Here is a 17,177-nt window from a genome sequence, read left to right on the forward strand (position 1 = left end):
TCTGGCTCCCTCCAAAGCGAACAGCTGCCCACCCTCCGCTATCAACAGTGTGTCCTGAGGAGGTTGCTTCGGGGCCGAATAGGATTTTTTTGCAGCCTCCCCTTTAGAGGCGGCCGTTTTTTTGCCTATTCCACACTGACGGTGCGGACTGGATTGGTTAGGGGGTGCGGCGCACTTAGTGGTATAGGCCTCCCTTTGGTCATTGGGGTTTGGCAGGTTAGGGGCGGAAATGGGTAATTAGAAGTGACTGTGCATGCTCCTTTGGGGCATCCTTCAAAGGGTGATGGACCGCCTCTCTCCAGGAACTAGAGGTTGGAACAATGTCGAGGATTGGAGAGAGGATGTCCATGGGAATCACCGGATCCAATTTCCCACGGGGATTGGGGGGTGAACTCCTCCCACACAATGAAGGGGCGTGGCTTGGATCCAGGTGAAGGTGGTACCTTCACCTGGTTCAGCAAGGAGTTTTGCCCAAAGTTGCCAAGGAATTTTCTGGTAGGAATTTCCGCCCTGTTAGTTTTGGCCTCTGCAGGTCCTTAGTTCGTTCTGAATTTAAATATTTAAATTGACGTATTCAAATTTATTTAAATTTATGTTAATTCAATAAATGGCCCATATTTAATCCACAACATGTCTCAGCGTCGTTACTCGGCTTCCGGGGGTAAATAAAGTTTACTATTTGGAGTGCTCATTTAGTTTTGGAGGGGGGGGGGAAATAATGTTGCAATTAGTCTTTTTTTCAAAAGGTTTCTTTAACCCTGACAAGAAAATAAACTCCAGGTGACCTCTCTGAGCAGGAAACAAGTAATGTCAATATCATGGCATTCAAACAAGGCTTACAAATTTGACACAAAGTGAGATAAACATCAGCTCTGCTTTCTATCATCGAGGGCTGCAAAGTGGCCATGTAGTCATTGTACAAAGCCCACACTACCTATGGAAAAGGTCAGATAGAGTCCACTCTCCATTTCTAGAGAAGCAGATAGTCATGGAGAGCATTGGTTTATTGAATCTTCCCGTCCCTCCACACCCACGTTTCATAAAGAAAGATTAGCAGAAACAGTCATTTCCGACTGTGCACAGTAGCCCAGGGGCACTTGATCTGAGATTAACTCTTCCTGCTCTTGATTTGTCGGCAGTTTTGTTAGTAGAGTTTTGTGAAGTGCCTGACAACCACACAGTGCTTTTTTCTATAAGGAACAGCTGTGTGGCTCAAACCAAAGATCTATCTGATCAAGCATCATTTCCCCCCCACTGTGGCCAGTGGCCACAGAAACATCTCACATGCAGAATACAGTGTAAGAAAAAGCCTAAGGTTCAGGAGGGAAGTGTTTTTAATAGGAAAGTGAACACAAAGAACAAGGGGACACAATCTGAATTTAGTTGGGGGGAAAGATCAGAAGCAACGTGAGAAAATATTATTTTACTGAAAGAGTAGTAGATGCTTGGAACAAACTTCCAGCAGACGTGGTTGGTAAATCCACAGTAACTGAATTTAAACATGCCTGGGATAAACATATATCCATCGTAAGATAAAATACAGGAAATAGTATAAGGGCAGACTAGATGGACCATGAGGTCTTTTTCTGCCGTCAATTTTCTACGTTTCTATGTTTCTATGCCTCTCCTACAGCTACAGCTAAGTTGAGAGCAGCCTGCCTCTGAAATCTGATCTCCCATCCCTTCATTGCCACATTATAATTATCTTACCAGGATATTATTCACACACCGCTGCTTCCTTGCCGGTTTGATGACTAGTCGCTGATCCTGTGAATTGATTTTAGCAGTTACATTGGAAATAGTATGGGATAACGTGGAAGCTGTGTCTCTATAATGCCTCCACGGGCATCTGTAGTGTTTCACTCGCAACAAACCTATTGCAATCATCAAGTGATAAACTGGGCTAAGCGATAAGCCTTACAGATCAGAGTGTTCTGGAGATCCTACAGTGCATCTTTACCTCTGTGAAGTCTTAGTTTTTTTGGCTTCTGTTGCACTCCTTATTTCTTTGTTTTTCATTTCCCCGCAATCAGTGAAGGGCTATCAAAATTTTTACTACCACACTGTGGGTGTGGCTTATGCAGGATGCCCTGCATTTTCTTTCAACATCTTTTAGTGCCAATTGGGTGCTCTGGGGTGGAGCTCCATTTTCGCTACCCCACTGCGTCCCTCCCCCATCCGGGCAGTAGTCCACCCTTGCTCACAATGCTTTACATTTGAAGGCCAATGGGTGATCCTCACTGTGCAGGGGTGCAAATCTTCAACCCTTTCCCCACTGGGCTCATGTGGCAGGCACAACTACTTAAGTAACCATTCCACATTTTTCTCTCTGCTAACGATAAAACAATATTACTAGCTGCACCACCACATTAATCATCTCAGAAACAGAATGCATTTTGCAAATGGAATTATTAAATGTATTTATTTATTAAACTTACTTGCTGCCCATCTCACTATCCAGAGTGATTCTGGATCTGAGTGGTTTGCAGTGGCATAAAAGCATAAATATTAAAATGTTAAAATTAAGAACGATTAAATAAAGATTTAAAAGCAAGAGTATGGGTGGTATAAGTGGGAGCTTCCTTCTCTCTCTCTCTCTCCCCCCTCCCTCCCTCCTTCCCTCTCTCTCTTTCATCATTCTGAAACAAGTAGCCTAGCAAATGGATTATAGTTACTAAAACTGACTGCTTCACTTACAGAACCCCTTGTCATTTGGGGTAATTACTTTATGAGTCATTTCTGTTGAAGACATACAGCCTACTCAAGCAAGGAGAAAATTTCAGATCCTTTTTACCCCCAGTTAAAAAAAATGTCATTGCCAATTGCTCATGAGATATTGCCCTTGAATGACTGGAAACTAAGTTCCAAGCATATATGTGATGACCCAGGGCACTGCACAGAGATAACATAAACAGCTGGCAGTTCAAACCTGCCCTTTTAGTGCTCCAAATCTCCCCCAAACAAACCTCAAACAGCCTCTGGTCCCATGACGATATATGGCGAGTAGGATCCGAGACCAAGCTATAAGAAACAAGTTGGAATCACTCTATAAAATGTAAAGAAATATTTCACTCTTGGGTTTAAATGATTTATACAAGAAATACCCCCAACTGGTGGTGGGGTATGATTGATTGTCTGGTGGTGGGCACAATCACTGAGCACATGTTATATGTTATGATTTCTTCCCCATCCATCCAGCTACACATATATAATTTTTAAATAATTTCTGAGGTTATAAAAGTTTCATTGTAATCACTAGGCCTGATTTCCATCCGATGAAATGTACATGATCTCTTCGTAGTTAACCCACATTGGAGTCAGACAGGTGGTTTTAGCTGACAAAGATAAAAATACTATAACTTGGAAAAGCTGAAGAAGCATTTGGAATCCGAGAGGAGGCCAAGAAGCTGATGAAACTGAGTAGAGGACAAAACAATTAGATTTTAAAATTAAAAAAAATTTACTGACTAGAGTTGAAGACAGTTTGGTATTTGCAGTGGAAAGACAGCAAACGCCTCCCCCCGTCCTCCACACACACACAAACATCATTTTTGGTCATCAAAAATGACAAACTAATTCCTAGATACATGGGGACAATGGCTTAGCCATGGAGGGGAGAAACTCACGTGCCATCCCATGTACCAGCAATTAAAAATAGGAAGAGTTCCAATGGGCCGCCATTTCATATAATCAGGTCTCCCCTAATTTCCTTCCAAATATTTATCCTCATGCAGTGAAGGGCTACCAAAATTCTTACTACCACACTGTGGGTGTGGCTTATGCAGGATGCCCTGCATTTTCTTTCAACATCTTTCAGTGCAAATTGGATGCTCCGGGGTGGGGCTCCATTTTCGGTACCCCACTGCGTTTCCCACCCCATCCCCTGTCGGGGCAGTAGCATGGTATCCTTTGTAGAAATGCAGACTGACAGAGAGTGATGGAGTTCAAAATAATAAAGTAAACAAAAAAAAAGTCAGGAATTTAATTCCAGGATTTTTAAATCAGACTTGCTTGCTGCATCTTGTTGGTTAATGCCAGTCAATTTTGTTTGTACATGCTATATTTATTTATTTATTTATTTATTTATTTATTTATTTATTTATTTATTCATTCATTCATTCATTCATTCATTCATTCATTCATTCATTCATTCATTCAATTTATTCATTCAATTTTTATGCCGCCCTTCTCCTTAGACTCAGGGTGGCTTACAACATGTTAGCAATAGCACTTTTTAACAGAGCCAGCCTATTGCCCCCACAATCCGGGTCCTCATTTTACCCACCTCGGAAGGATGGAAGGCTATGTGTTCTTGTTGTTCTCTCTTGTTGTTTTGGTCAACCAAAACTGGCAATTACATTATAGTCTAATATAAAATTAATTCAGTGTTGGTATACTCTGCATCAAAAGAAAATAATAAAAGAGTCAGGTGAATTCATTGACAAATGGATGCAGCCCCACAGTGATCAGGTCACTTTTGCCATAATGGCTTTTGGCTTTTGTTTTACAGTTCTAAGAAATATGGTCATGAGCAATAATGATTTCTGCCTGACAGGAGATCCATGGATTTCCTATCAAAGGTCAATCCTATGAAACTTTGCTTGGAATTTAGATCCTCGATATTCACTCTTTGCCCATAGGCTGCTTGTTTAATTTTTCTAAACAAATTGGCAGAGAGATTAGCAGCCGGGCTGTCTGGTCCTTGGTATGAGACTGTGGGTTGCATGTGTTGTCAAGGTGATATCTGCAACCATATGATTGAAGCCCTGCCTCGTTTTTATGTGTGAGGAACACACACACACAATTGGGTTTCTATTGAGTGGTCATAATTGCCTTTTTTACTCAGTCCTGTGGATACCTTGAAAGACCCGTCACTCATGTCACTTTCCCCTGAAAGTCTCCCGGAAGAGATGGTCTAAACCAGTGATTTTCAAACTTTTTTGAGCCATGGCACATTTTTTACATTTACGAAACCCTGGGACACATTGAGTGGGGAGTGGGGGGCGGCTAAAAAAAGTTTGGACAAAAAAAATCTCTCTCTCTTCCTCCCCTTTGCTCTATTTCTTTCTCCCCCCCTCTTTCTCTCCCTTCCTTCCTTCCTCTCTCTCTCTCTCTCCATCCCTCTTTCTTTCTCTTCCTTCCTTCCTTTATTTTTTGCTCTCTTTCTCTCTCCCTCCCTGCCTCCCTCTATGTCTTTCTCTCTCTCTCCTTCCCTCCCTCTCTCTTTCTCTTGTTCTCTTTCTCTCTCTCTTGCTTTCTTTCTCTCTGAGCTTTGCGGCACACATGACCATGTCTCGCGGCACACTAGCATGCCGCGGCACACTGGTTGAAAAACACTGGTCTAAACAAAGGTAGCAAATATAGCAGGAATTCCTTTCAAGAACTAAGCAGCACCTTGAATTTCATGCAGGCTAATTGGCATCCACGGTGCTATAACTGGGCAGCACAGGAAGCATCCGATGCGCTCTCTGGCCCATTCCTTGCCTATGATACATTGCCAATGCAGTGGCAGGCCCTGCTCTCTTTGCCTTAACCTCTGCTTGAAACCCATTCCCCAAAATTGGATTAGTGCTATCTCCTCTCCCCAAGGACTCAGTCAGTCTGACATAATCTGGCTTCCCTGGCACATTGGCGTGCGCCTTAAAGCCTCCTTTTCTTACTAGATTAAACCACAAATCCTGCCTGTTCCAACTTTCCTCGTAGGCTTCCCATATTCCTGATGGCCTTCCTGGCCCCTCTCTCTTTGTTGCAATCTGCCTTTGTCCCTCTTAAAAGATTATGCCAAGATAGGGGCCCAAGTCAAAAACAGCAAGTGGAATTAAGTGATTAAATATCTCCCAACTGTCTCAAGATTAGGTTTTGCAGCTAATCCATCCCCAGATCAGATTTGTATCAAGGGGCATTGCTGGCTGCCCCTGCTCAAGTTCTTCGGTTTTCTGTGAGGCGGCAACTCAGATGGTACAGCTTGTTCAATGACCTCCAGGCTTGTTTAAATACAATAAATATTACAGAGTGCGACTGAGCTGTGTGTTTATATCAGTGGCTGGAGCCAGGTGAATGAATAACCAGTCTCGGTTAAAATGAATAATTCAAAAGGCAGCTTATTCCTTACCATGCATATTGTTTGAAAAATTAACTGGGCCTCTTTATGAGTTATCTTTTGTTTGAAATGGCTTCTTTAAACAGTGGTTGGAAGGATGCTTTCTGGAAACCACCAGCTGCTCTAAATGGCCAAATATAGAACCTGATCCACAAACTGATTACATTTAAGTCCTTGGATGTAAGATGATAGAATTAAATTGGCCGGTGTTAACTCTTTCCCATCTAATTTGGGGGGGGGGGAGGTCTAATATTTCAAGTTACTTTTTAAAATAAAATATAAATGAAGAAAAAAATATCGCCCCAAATAAGGTGATTAACTTGGCTCTGCCAACAGGCCTGTGGCCATTGAGCAGGAGAAGCACGGCATAGAAACCAATCAACCAATCAATCAATCAATCAACCAACCAAATAAATAAATAAATAAATAATAAATAAATAAATACGTACATACATACATATATGCATATATAAATACATAAATAGCATCTATCTCAGGCCCAGAAGTATGAATGCTTTATTAATGGGGTTTTAACTGTTTTCTACTGTTTTATATTATTTTTTTACCTGTTGTACGCTGCCCAGAGTCCGAAAGGAGTTGGGCAGCTCACAAATCCAATAAATTAAATTAAATTAAACAGGCAGGGTAAATGAGAGAAGGAGTTCATAAAGCAATTCTAATTTGTTGGGCACCAGACCAAGTTTTGGAGGGTCAAAAATGTTTCTTCTGAAACTTATCTCAGTAGACCACAGGAGAAGAGCAGTTTGAGCTGGAAGGTGGAGTTAAATATGTCGTCGGTTTAGAGTCATTGCGTTGCCACAAGTGACTCAGGTCCAACCCCTCCCCATGAATTCCATTAACTTTTATCTAGAGTCAATTTAGCTTTGACCGCTAGTTGACTAGATTCTTGTATAGAGGTAGCAAGAATAAACTGTTCTGTGCTTTGAACTTTGCAAATGCTTCTGGATATTTGTGCCAGGCATAGACTGAGAAAATTAAACGAGTAAACAACTGAATTGGATTCTCAAGGTCCACTCTCTTAGCTTCCCACTCCCAACCTTGTTTCCTTTCCTCCTTGCTAGTAAATTGGTTACCCTATCTCACCTGCCTGAGATGCTTTTGAAGAGCACTGTAGGAAAAAGTTATTAAAGCAAATAGCAAAGATAGAGTATTGTAGCAAATTGGAGCATGGTTCCTTCTACTTCTTTTACAATTAGTTGGGCTCCCTTGGAATTCTGAGAATTGTGGTGTGGAAGTCACAAGAAAACACTTTAGTAACTTTTTAACACTCCCATCTGTTTTGAAATATGTGACTTCCAAAAAGAAAAAGGGCAAAATGTCCAATAATATCTCTGTTGGGGCATTGTCAAATAACAGTCAAGGGTTACTCATGGCTGGATCTGTTATTTGAGTTTCAGGATACAGGAAGCAAAACTTTTGAAGGCTCCAAGAGAAGCAACTCAATTGCCTATGTTTTGAATCTAAAATTGTTAAAGGCACCGGGATAGAACTGGCAATTTAGCAAGCTTTAAGAACATATGGATAATCTGTAGGCCATGGGCCACATGCTGTCTTCAACATGACATACTGGGGGTGTCCAGCTGCCGTCAATGTGCTGTGAATGCCCACCACTGCTTGATCTTGCCCAGCACAGCCTTTAGCAAGCTGGCTGGATAGCAGAGTTGCAAGATGAAAGTTGAAAGTTATTATAAAGATGAAAAGTTATTTCTTCTCCTCCTACTCACTTTCAACTAATCTCTTTTTCTTTATCCATGGAATATAGTGAAGTAGACCCAGAGACAGGGTTCAAACAAATCGGTACTTTTTATTCAGCTCAGAGAACAAGTGACAGCTCAGCAAGGCAAGTGACAATTCAGCGAGTACCGACTGACTCTGCTTGGAGAAACCGCTTCTTTTATACATTTGCGGCTCCCGCCAAAGCAAGAGCCAGCCGCGTCTGAGCCAATCAGGAGCGACTTCCTGCTTTAGCTCAGACAGCGCTGGAAGACGGAACAAACTATCTACAGGAAATACAAGGTAGCCATTACAAGATACAACACCCCTCCCCTCATAGTTGGACACATCCATCAGGATAGCCATGTGACAAAGTCGTCCAATCGGTGGGGTCTTCGTGAAGCTCGCTCTGACCTGCGCAGTTCAATTTCTCCTTCGACACCGACTGTGGAGGATGGCTCTCCGTTGTTCTCCCGGTGCGGTGGACTGGGCCTGGCGGGCCCAACGAGGACCTCGGAGGAGGAGGATGGCTCGGCGTCGCTGGATGGCTCTCCCTGGCCCGATAAGTTCCTTTGCGTGTCTCTTAATTCGGGCAATGTGTTAAAGTCTGTTGAGGGGGGAGAGTCCATGTCAGCGGTTTGTGGCAAAGGATTTTCTGTTCGTTTCCGAATGTGGTCGATGTGTCGTTTCCACAGTCGACCATCCTCTAGTTTTACCACATAAGTCTTTGGTGCATTTTGTTTAACAACAATTCCCTTCATCCAGTTTACACCTCCATCAAAAATTTTTACATATACATTTTGTCCCAAGTACATTTCTCTTTCAGGTTTTACAAACATTTGATTATTAACACAGAATCTTGGGTTCAACCTATCTAGTGGTGACCTTAATTTTCTTCCCATTAGTAACTCTGCAGGGCTTACATGTGTGTGAGAGTTAGGGGTGATGTGTTGGGTGAGCAAGAATTGGTCCAAGTTTTGTTGTACATCCCCAGGGCCTGACCTGCGCAATGCCTCCTTTGCCACACGAACGTAACGTTCTGCCAAGCCATTAGCCCATGGCGAGTAAGGCGAGATGAGGGCATGCCTGACCCCTAGGCCATCTAGGAACAATTCGAATTGCCTGGCTGTTAGCTGTGGCCCATTGTCAGACACTAAGATATCCGGGCAACCATGGGTGGCAAACAGTCTACTCAATACCTTGATGGTGGCACTTGTGGTTATGCTGTTCATTGCTATTATTTCCACCCATTTGGAGAACGCATCAACCACTATTAAGAAATACTGGGATCCCACTGGACCAGCAAAGTCAATGTGGATTCTTGACCAAGGCCCAGCAGGCTGCTCCCACTCTGCTGGAGTTGTTTTGGGGGGATTGGGCCGTGATTCTTGGCATGGGTCACACTTTGATACCCAGTTTTCAATATCAGTATCCAAACCTGGCCACCATAAATGCCCTCTCGCTAGGCTCTTCATCCTGACAATCCCAGGATGGCCCACATGTAACATTTTGAGTACCTTTACCCTTAGGCTTTTGGGGATGACCACTCTATCTCCCCACAGCAGGCAACCCTTTACATATGATAACTCAAGTCTTTTGGTTTTGAAATCACACAATTCAGGTTTCACAGAGTCATTTTGCCATCCCTTAAGTACACAGTTGACCACTTGTTTAAGGATTTGATCTTGCTGCGTGTGTGCAGCTACCTCTTTGGCTGTGGTTAGTGGGTTATCCTCGAGCTCTATCATTAATACATCTGTGGAAGGAGCAGGGTCCTCCACTAAGTCTGTTATGGGGCACCTACTGAGGCCATCTGCATGATTGATTTCCTTCCCCCCCTTGTGGGTGAGTTCATACTGGTACCCTGAGAGGAAAAGGGCCCACCTGATCAGTCTTGGAGACATAAATGGCGGAGTGGGCTTGTTGGGGGCTAGCAGGCCTAGTAAGGGCTTGTGGTCTGTAACCAATTCAAAACTTCTTCCAAAAATGTAATTGTGAAATTTCTTCACCCCTGCTACTAAAGCTAGAGCCTCTTTATCTAACTGGCTATAATTCCTCTCTGTGCTGGTCATGGTTCTGGAAAAATATGCGATTGGGGCCTCTGTACTATTAGGCAGAACGTGAGCTAGGACTCCTCCTATGCCGTACGGTGAAGCGTCGCACGTGAGCCTAATGGGTAGTGAAGTACTGTACTGGACTACCACACTTTTAGAAGTTAATAATTGCTTTATTTGGAAAAAGGCTTCACGTTCAGTTTCCCCCCAGGTCCAACGGGTTTCCTTCTGGAGTAAACGATGTAGAGGCTCTGCTACTGTTGCCTTCTGCTTCAAAAAAACGGAATAAAAATTAAGGAGGCCTAAAAATGCCTGCAGTTCATTCTTATCTTGTGGCTCCGGGGCTTCCCTAATGGCCCTCAGTTTCTCTGTTGTGGGGTGGATACCTTCTTTGTCCACTTTATATCCCAGGAATTCTATACTGTTGGTTCCCCAGACACATTTGTCAGGCTTGATCCTTAAGCCTTTATCCTGTAACCTCTTAAGTACTTCCCTTATCCTTTTGTTTACTTGTTCTTGGTTTTCCCCTGCAATTAAGATGTCATCAAAATATGGGATGGCCCCATTTACCCCTGACAATAGGCGTTCCATAATACTCTGGAATATCCCTGGGGCTATGCTTACCCCAAACTGTAACCTCGTGCATTTGAAAGCCCCCCTGTGCGTTACAATCGTTTGTGCGTTTGCTGTTTGTTCATCGACCGGAAGTTGCTGGTAAGCCTGCGCGAGGTCGATTTTTGCAAACCTTTTCCCTTCCCCCAGGGAGTGTAGGAGTTGTTGTACCACCGGGATGGGGTAGGGGTGATGTTGGAGAGCCTTATTAAGGGTGGATTTATAGTCAGCGCAAACCCTTAAAGAACCATCTGGCTTAAGAGGCGTAACTATGGGCGTTTCCCATGGCCCTTGTTCCACAGGGACCAAAATACCTTGGCTTATAAGTTTATCTAGCTGCAGGTCTAGCTTGGGGAGAAGCGGGAGGGGTACCCTGCGAGGTTTGAGCCGGACTGGTGGGACCTTGGGGTCAATAGAAAATGATATAGGGGGCCCCTTATACGATCCCAAGGTGGGGCTGAACATTTCAGGGAACTCTTGCACAAAGTTAGGCATATTTACAGTACAAACACCAGAAATTTCAATCCCCAAAGGTTCCATCCAAGCCAAACCCAGGAGAGAGTGCTTAGCCCCTGTGACAATAAGCATGGGTAGGGTACATTTGACATTCTTGAATACAATAGGTACATTTGCTGTTCCCAGGACCGAGATTACCCCCCCTTGAAAATCTCTGATTACTAAAGAGGTTTGCCTTAGATCAGATTTAGACAGATTAGGCATATACAGTTTAAACTTCTCCCATGGCATAATGGTATATCTAGACCCTGTATCAAGCTCCATCGAGCATGGTTGGTTGTTAAGTAACAGTGAGATAACAATTTTACCCCCTTTTTTGGTTGCCGTGTTATTCACGGAAAATTGAGTGTTACCTCTTGAGTAGTCGCGGTTGGCGGCTGAGTAGTTCCTTTGACCCGAATAGCGGAACGGTCGGTTTTCTCGCGGCTGGGGCGTTTGGTTTTGTGGCCGTTGGTGGCGCGGTGTGGAGAAAGTTTCCTCTGGTGTCGATGCTCTGCATGCGATGGCGATGTGGCCTCGACGGTTGCAGCGGTGGCATGTGGCGTCCCGGAAGGGGCATCGATGGCGCTGGTGGTTCCCTCGGCAGCCGGCGCAGGGGACTGGGGGGTGAGTAGCTCTGTGGTGTCTTGGCTGGTCTTGTACCAGGAAGCAGTTGTCCACGTTGTGAGCTGGTTGGCTGAGGTCGTCTGATCCCTTGGCGCGGGGAGACGCGGAGTCAATCTTGGCGATGAGTTCTCGCCTTCCATGTTCTTTTAATTCCTTAGCCGCTGCATCGGCGGCTTCAGTGGTTTGCGCTAGTTTAATCACGGTTTGTAGAGTCGGTTCGTCTTCGGTGAGGAGTTTGTTTCTCACCGTGGCGCTTCTCATTCCGAAAACCAAGGCATCGGTGAGGCGAGCTTCCGGGTCTTTAAACTTGCATTGTGCAAGTACCGTCCGAAGTCACGTTGTAAACTGGTTGATTGATTCTGTTTCCTTCTGAGCCATCATGGAGAACTGATGCCGAAAAACCATGGCTGGCTTGGTCGGCTTGAAGTGGCTCGCTAGCTTGGCTTGTAGGACGTCCCAAGCGACGGTTCTTGCTGGCTGCGGGTCGGTGAGAGTCTGGGCAAGGCCACGGATTTCTGGGCCGCAGTAATTTAAGAAAATAGCCCGTCTGCGATCGGCGTCGGCGTCCTGTATTCCTGCCGCCTCGAGGAAGATCTCGAAGGTAGCCAGGTATTCGTCCCAGGACGTTTTTTCGGGGTCGAAGAATTCTGAAGCCCGGCCGATCTGGACGTTGCTCATGTTGCACGCGAGGTTTTCTTCCGTCCGTCGTCGCCAGTGAAGTAGACCCAGAGACAGGGTTCAAACAAATCGGTACTTTTTATTCAGCTCAGAGAACAAGTGACAGCTCAGCAAGGCAAGTGACAATTCAGCGAGTACCGACTGACTCTGCTTGGAGAAACCGCTTCTTTTATACATTTGCGGCTCCCGCCAAAGCAAGAGCCAGCCGCGTCTGAGCCAATCAGGAGCGACTTCCTGCTTTAGCTCAGACAGCGCTGGAAGACGGAACAAACTATCTACAGGAAATACAAGGTAGCCATTACAAGATACAACATATAGTATCTGTAAAAATTCCAGCTCATCTTGCTTTTGAAGATGAAATGACAACTCAGTCTTTGCTAAGCTCTTTTTTCCATCTTAGGCAGGGGAACAGCAGTTGGGAATCTCCCTTCCCTAATCATTGCATGTGATGATAGCAGGATAATTGGTGATAATGAGTGTTACACCTAACCATAGCTGAACTGTGATTGCCTCGGTATGTATGTTGTTTGATTGGATAGTTTGTGAAAGGTTTTTTATCATTGGTATTATGGAGGTTTTACTATGTTACTATGTTATATTTGACTTTTTGTAACTTTGTATTGTATTATTATTGTTTTAAGCCGCCCTCAGTCCCATTGGGATTGGGTGGCATAAAAGTCAAAAGTCGAAGTTGAATAAATTAAATTTAGGAGGGTGTGGGGTTAACTATGGCACCTATGCTTCTTCTCTGCCCTCCAAGACAAGCAAATGGTGGGATGAATTAGACCAGTGGTAATTCTTTTCTGGCTGGCTGGGCACTTAGAGGAAAAGGGGAGGGAACTATTTTGAGAGCAGCAAAGATTGTAGCAGTAATGCAGTGGCCATTTTGTTCAACAAGGAGAGGGGTCTTTTAAAAAACACATGCAATGTATCCCAGATTTCTTTTCACTGAGTGTTCTCTGGTGCAGGCTAAACTAGGGAAGATCCAAAGCAAAGGCCCTGAGACCAGATTAGTCTGTCACAGTAACAAATAATGACAGGTGTCCACCACCACTCTGTCCCTTATGCAGGGGTGGGCTACTGCCTGGACGGGGGGGATGCAGTGGGCTAGCAAAAATGGAGCTCCACCCCAGAGCACCCAATTTGCACTGAAAGATGTTGAAGGAAAATGCAGGGTGTCCTGCGTAAACCATGCCCACAGTGTGGTAGTAAAAATTTTGGTAGCCCTTCACTCCCCATATGACACATAACTAGGGGTTTGCAGGTGCTGGGACATAGTGTGGGTCTTGCACCATTATAATAGCTAAAATAAAACTGTATTAGAAGGATCTATGCCCTCTAGTGCTGGCCCAGGTGAAGCCAGACATCTTCTAAGAGAAGTTTGCTACAAGGTTGTTTGATTGAAGCAGCCATCTTATGGAGCAAGTAAGCCCCTTTAAGAGAGTATTAGGTTAGCAACCCTCTATGTGTGTATACTTAGAGGCAGTGAAGGGCTACTACAATTTTTACTACCGTGGCTTTTGCAGGACGCCCTGAATTTTCTTTCAACATCTTTCAGTGCAGGTTGGGTGCTCTGGGGTGGAGCTCCATTTTTGCTACCCCACTGCGTTCCCCCCCCATACCCGGCTTAGAGGTACCAGTGACTTTAGTGCATCTTTCACCCATGTATGAGGGCATAGCTATACAGTCTCTCATAGTCTCTCATCTCAGGCAACATAGCCATTTGAGTGAACTTTGGGCCTGGGTTAACTTTGTCAACGTTTCCAGAATCATAACAGATGGTTTTAGCACACAAGAAAATAACTATTTGACATTATTATTATTATTATTATTATTATTATTATTATTATTATTATTTATTTATTTATTAGATTTGTATGCCGCCCCTCTCCGAAGACTTGGGTCTATTGTTTTTGACATTGCCAAAACAATGGAAATCTATACTGTGAAATCAAAGGTTGCTTTTCTACGTTTCAAAAATTGCATGGCATTATATTTATTATTCACTTTATTATTATTATTATTATTATTATTATTATTATTATTATTATTATTATTTATTGGATTTGTATGCCGCCCCTCTCTGTAGACTCGGGGCGGCTAACAACAATGATAAAAACAGCATGTAACAATCCAATACTAAAACAACTAAAAAAAACCCTTATTATAAAAGCAAACATACACGCAAACTTATACAACACGGCTTCCATTTTCTCCATATTTCTTAGATTGCTTTCTAAAAATAAATACTGCAGCACTTGCCAGAAATATGGTAAAGAATAATACCTGTGTTATTAGAGGAATCATAATTTTTTATTTTATTTATTTATTTGTCAAAACATGTACAAGATAACAGGTATAAACACAAATAAAAGCAAAGTAGGTATAGGCAAAATTGGACATAGGACATTAGGACAGGAACGGTAGGCACGATGGTGCACTTATGCATGCCCCTTATAGACCTCTTAGGAATGGGGAGAGGTCAACAGTAGACAATCTGAGGTTAAAGTTTTGGGAACATTTTTGCTTTTTGCAATGCAGGTGGTCTTCATTGACTGCAATTGGGCCTCATAAAGCCATCACTAAGTAACATGGTCATATACTGAAACAATATGCCAATATTGTCAAAGGTCAATATGACTTTGACATTTTCAGGCTGCAGTTGCGAAATGAATCACTCACTTGAAGTCAATAAATATGACATCATGTGATCACTTCTTGCAATTTCCTGCTGGCTTCTCCATTGATGTTGCCATTTATTTATTTATTTATTTATTTATTTTATTTATTCAATTTTTATGCCGCCCTTCTCCTTAGACTCAGGGTGGCTTACAACATGTTAGCAATAGCACTTTTTAACAGAGCCAGCATATTTCCCCCACAATCCACGTCCTCATTTTACCCACCTCGGAAGGATGGAAGGCTGAGTCAACCTTGAGCTGGTTATGAGATTTGAACCTCTGACCTTCAGATCTACAGTCAGCTTCAGTGGCCTGAAGTACAGCACTCTACCTGCTGCGCCACCCCGGCCATTGCTCGGAAAGCGGCAGTGGAGTCACAAATGGCAATTGTATAACCCCAAGATGGTGTGATCATTATAAACATCCACCAGTTGTAAAGCACACACATTACAATCATGTGACCATGAAGAGGCTATGACAATAATAAGTTCAGATATCAGACATAAATACCCTTTTCAGTGCTATCATCATTTTGTAGAGGAGTTCAAAATTATGATGGCTGAAGGAGTTCATAACCAAGGACTTATGTGCATATATGCACATGTAAGAAATAAGATCTTTAATCTTGGACTTTCATAGCTTATATCATAAAAGACCTTTTCAAAGCAGTGTATATGTCTCCTGTGATTGTCTCATATCTCCAGTGAAAGACTGCAAAACATTTTTACTACCGCACTGTGGGCGTGGCTTATTTTATGGGCGTGTCTTATTGGCCATGTGATCAGGTAGGAGTGTCTTGATGGTCATGTGACCAGGGGTGGCTTAGAGGTCATGTGATTGGCTTAAAGATGGCCAACTTGACATCACTCACATCAAAGGTTTGGGTTAGGGTACCTGGCCTCTTCTCGCCTCAAAGAGATACAATTTCCCCATCTATTTACCATTACTGAACATCTAAAATATACTATTTAATTCTATGTATATATGCCATACATATTACTCACAGTCACACAAAAATATACATTATCTACTATATAAAATGTATGTGTATGCACACACACACACGCACACACAGCTCTTCTAAAATTATATACATTTAACCTCATTTACTGCAATACCCTGTTTCCCCGATAGTAAGACACCCCCGATTGTAAGACGTATCGGGGTTTCAGGGGGGTCGGCTAATATAAGCCGTACCCCGAAAGTAAGACATAGTGGGGCTTTTGGGGGTAAAAAGAAAGTAAGACACTGTCTTACTTTCGGGGAAAGACGGTAGGAAAAACATACCCAGAGCCCAGAAGGGAAAAAAAGAAAAAAAAATCCAAATTTTTCTATCGGTTCTGCGTACCTGACCAAATATTTTCTACCAGTTCTGCGTACCTGACCGTACCCGTAGGCAGTGTTCTCCGCAAGCTGTGCGCATGCACATGCGCATGCCCCAAAATACCCCCCGCGCACCCTTTTCCATGGGCGGGCGTGCACTCCCCATCCCCCTGCCAGCCCACGGGGAGAGGGGGAGGGGGCAGGGAGGTGCCGGCAGTAGAAGGAAAGGGAGCCGCGGCCACCCCTGCCTCCCCACAGTGCCTCCGGCCCCCTCGCGCCCCTGGCCTCTCGGCGCTGCCGCCCGATCCGCCCCCTCTCCTCCTCCGCTGCCTCCTGCCTTGGGGCACGACTTCTCCTGCGGCAGTGGCTGCGGCTTCTCCTTCTCCACATGCGCTCCCAGCCAGGGGGCTGCGAGAGAGGGTTTTCTCCGCGCGCTTCGGGAATGCCCACCCCGTCCCTCTCACAGCCCCTTCGCTGGGAGCGTTTTCATCCCGGACTTTTAGCAAGGGGGCTGCAGTAGAGGCAGGGCAGGCATTCCCGAAGCGCTCAGAGAAAGCGCTCTCGCAGCCCCCTCGCTGACAGAGAGAGAGGGAGAGAGAAAGTAAATGAGAAAGAGAGAGGGGGGAGAGAGATAGCAAGAGAGAGAAGAGAAAGAAAGCAAGAGAGATAGAAAGAAAGAGTGAGAGAGAAAGAAAGCAATAGAAAGAGAAAGAAAATGAGAGAGAGAGAGAAAGAGAGAGAGAGCAAGAGGGGGAGAGAGATCGAAAGAGAGGGAGAGAGAAAGTGAGAAAAAGAGAGAGAGAGCAAGAGGAAGAGAGAGAAAGAGAGAGAAATGACTCTTGATTTAAAGCATATGGTAAAAAGCACCCAAAT

This window comes from Erythrolamprus reginae, chromosome 1, assembly GCF_031021105.1.
Source record: "Erythrolamprus reginae isolate rEryReg1 chromosome 1, rEryReg1.hap1, whole genome shotgun sequence".
In the NCBI taxonomy this organism is placed as follows: Eukaryota; Metazoa; Chordata; class Lepidosauria; order Squamata; family Dipsadidae; genus Erythrolamprus; species Erythrolamprus reginae.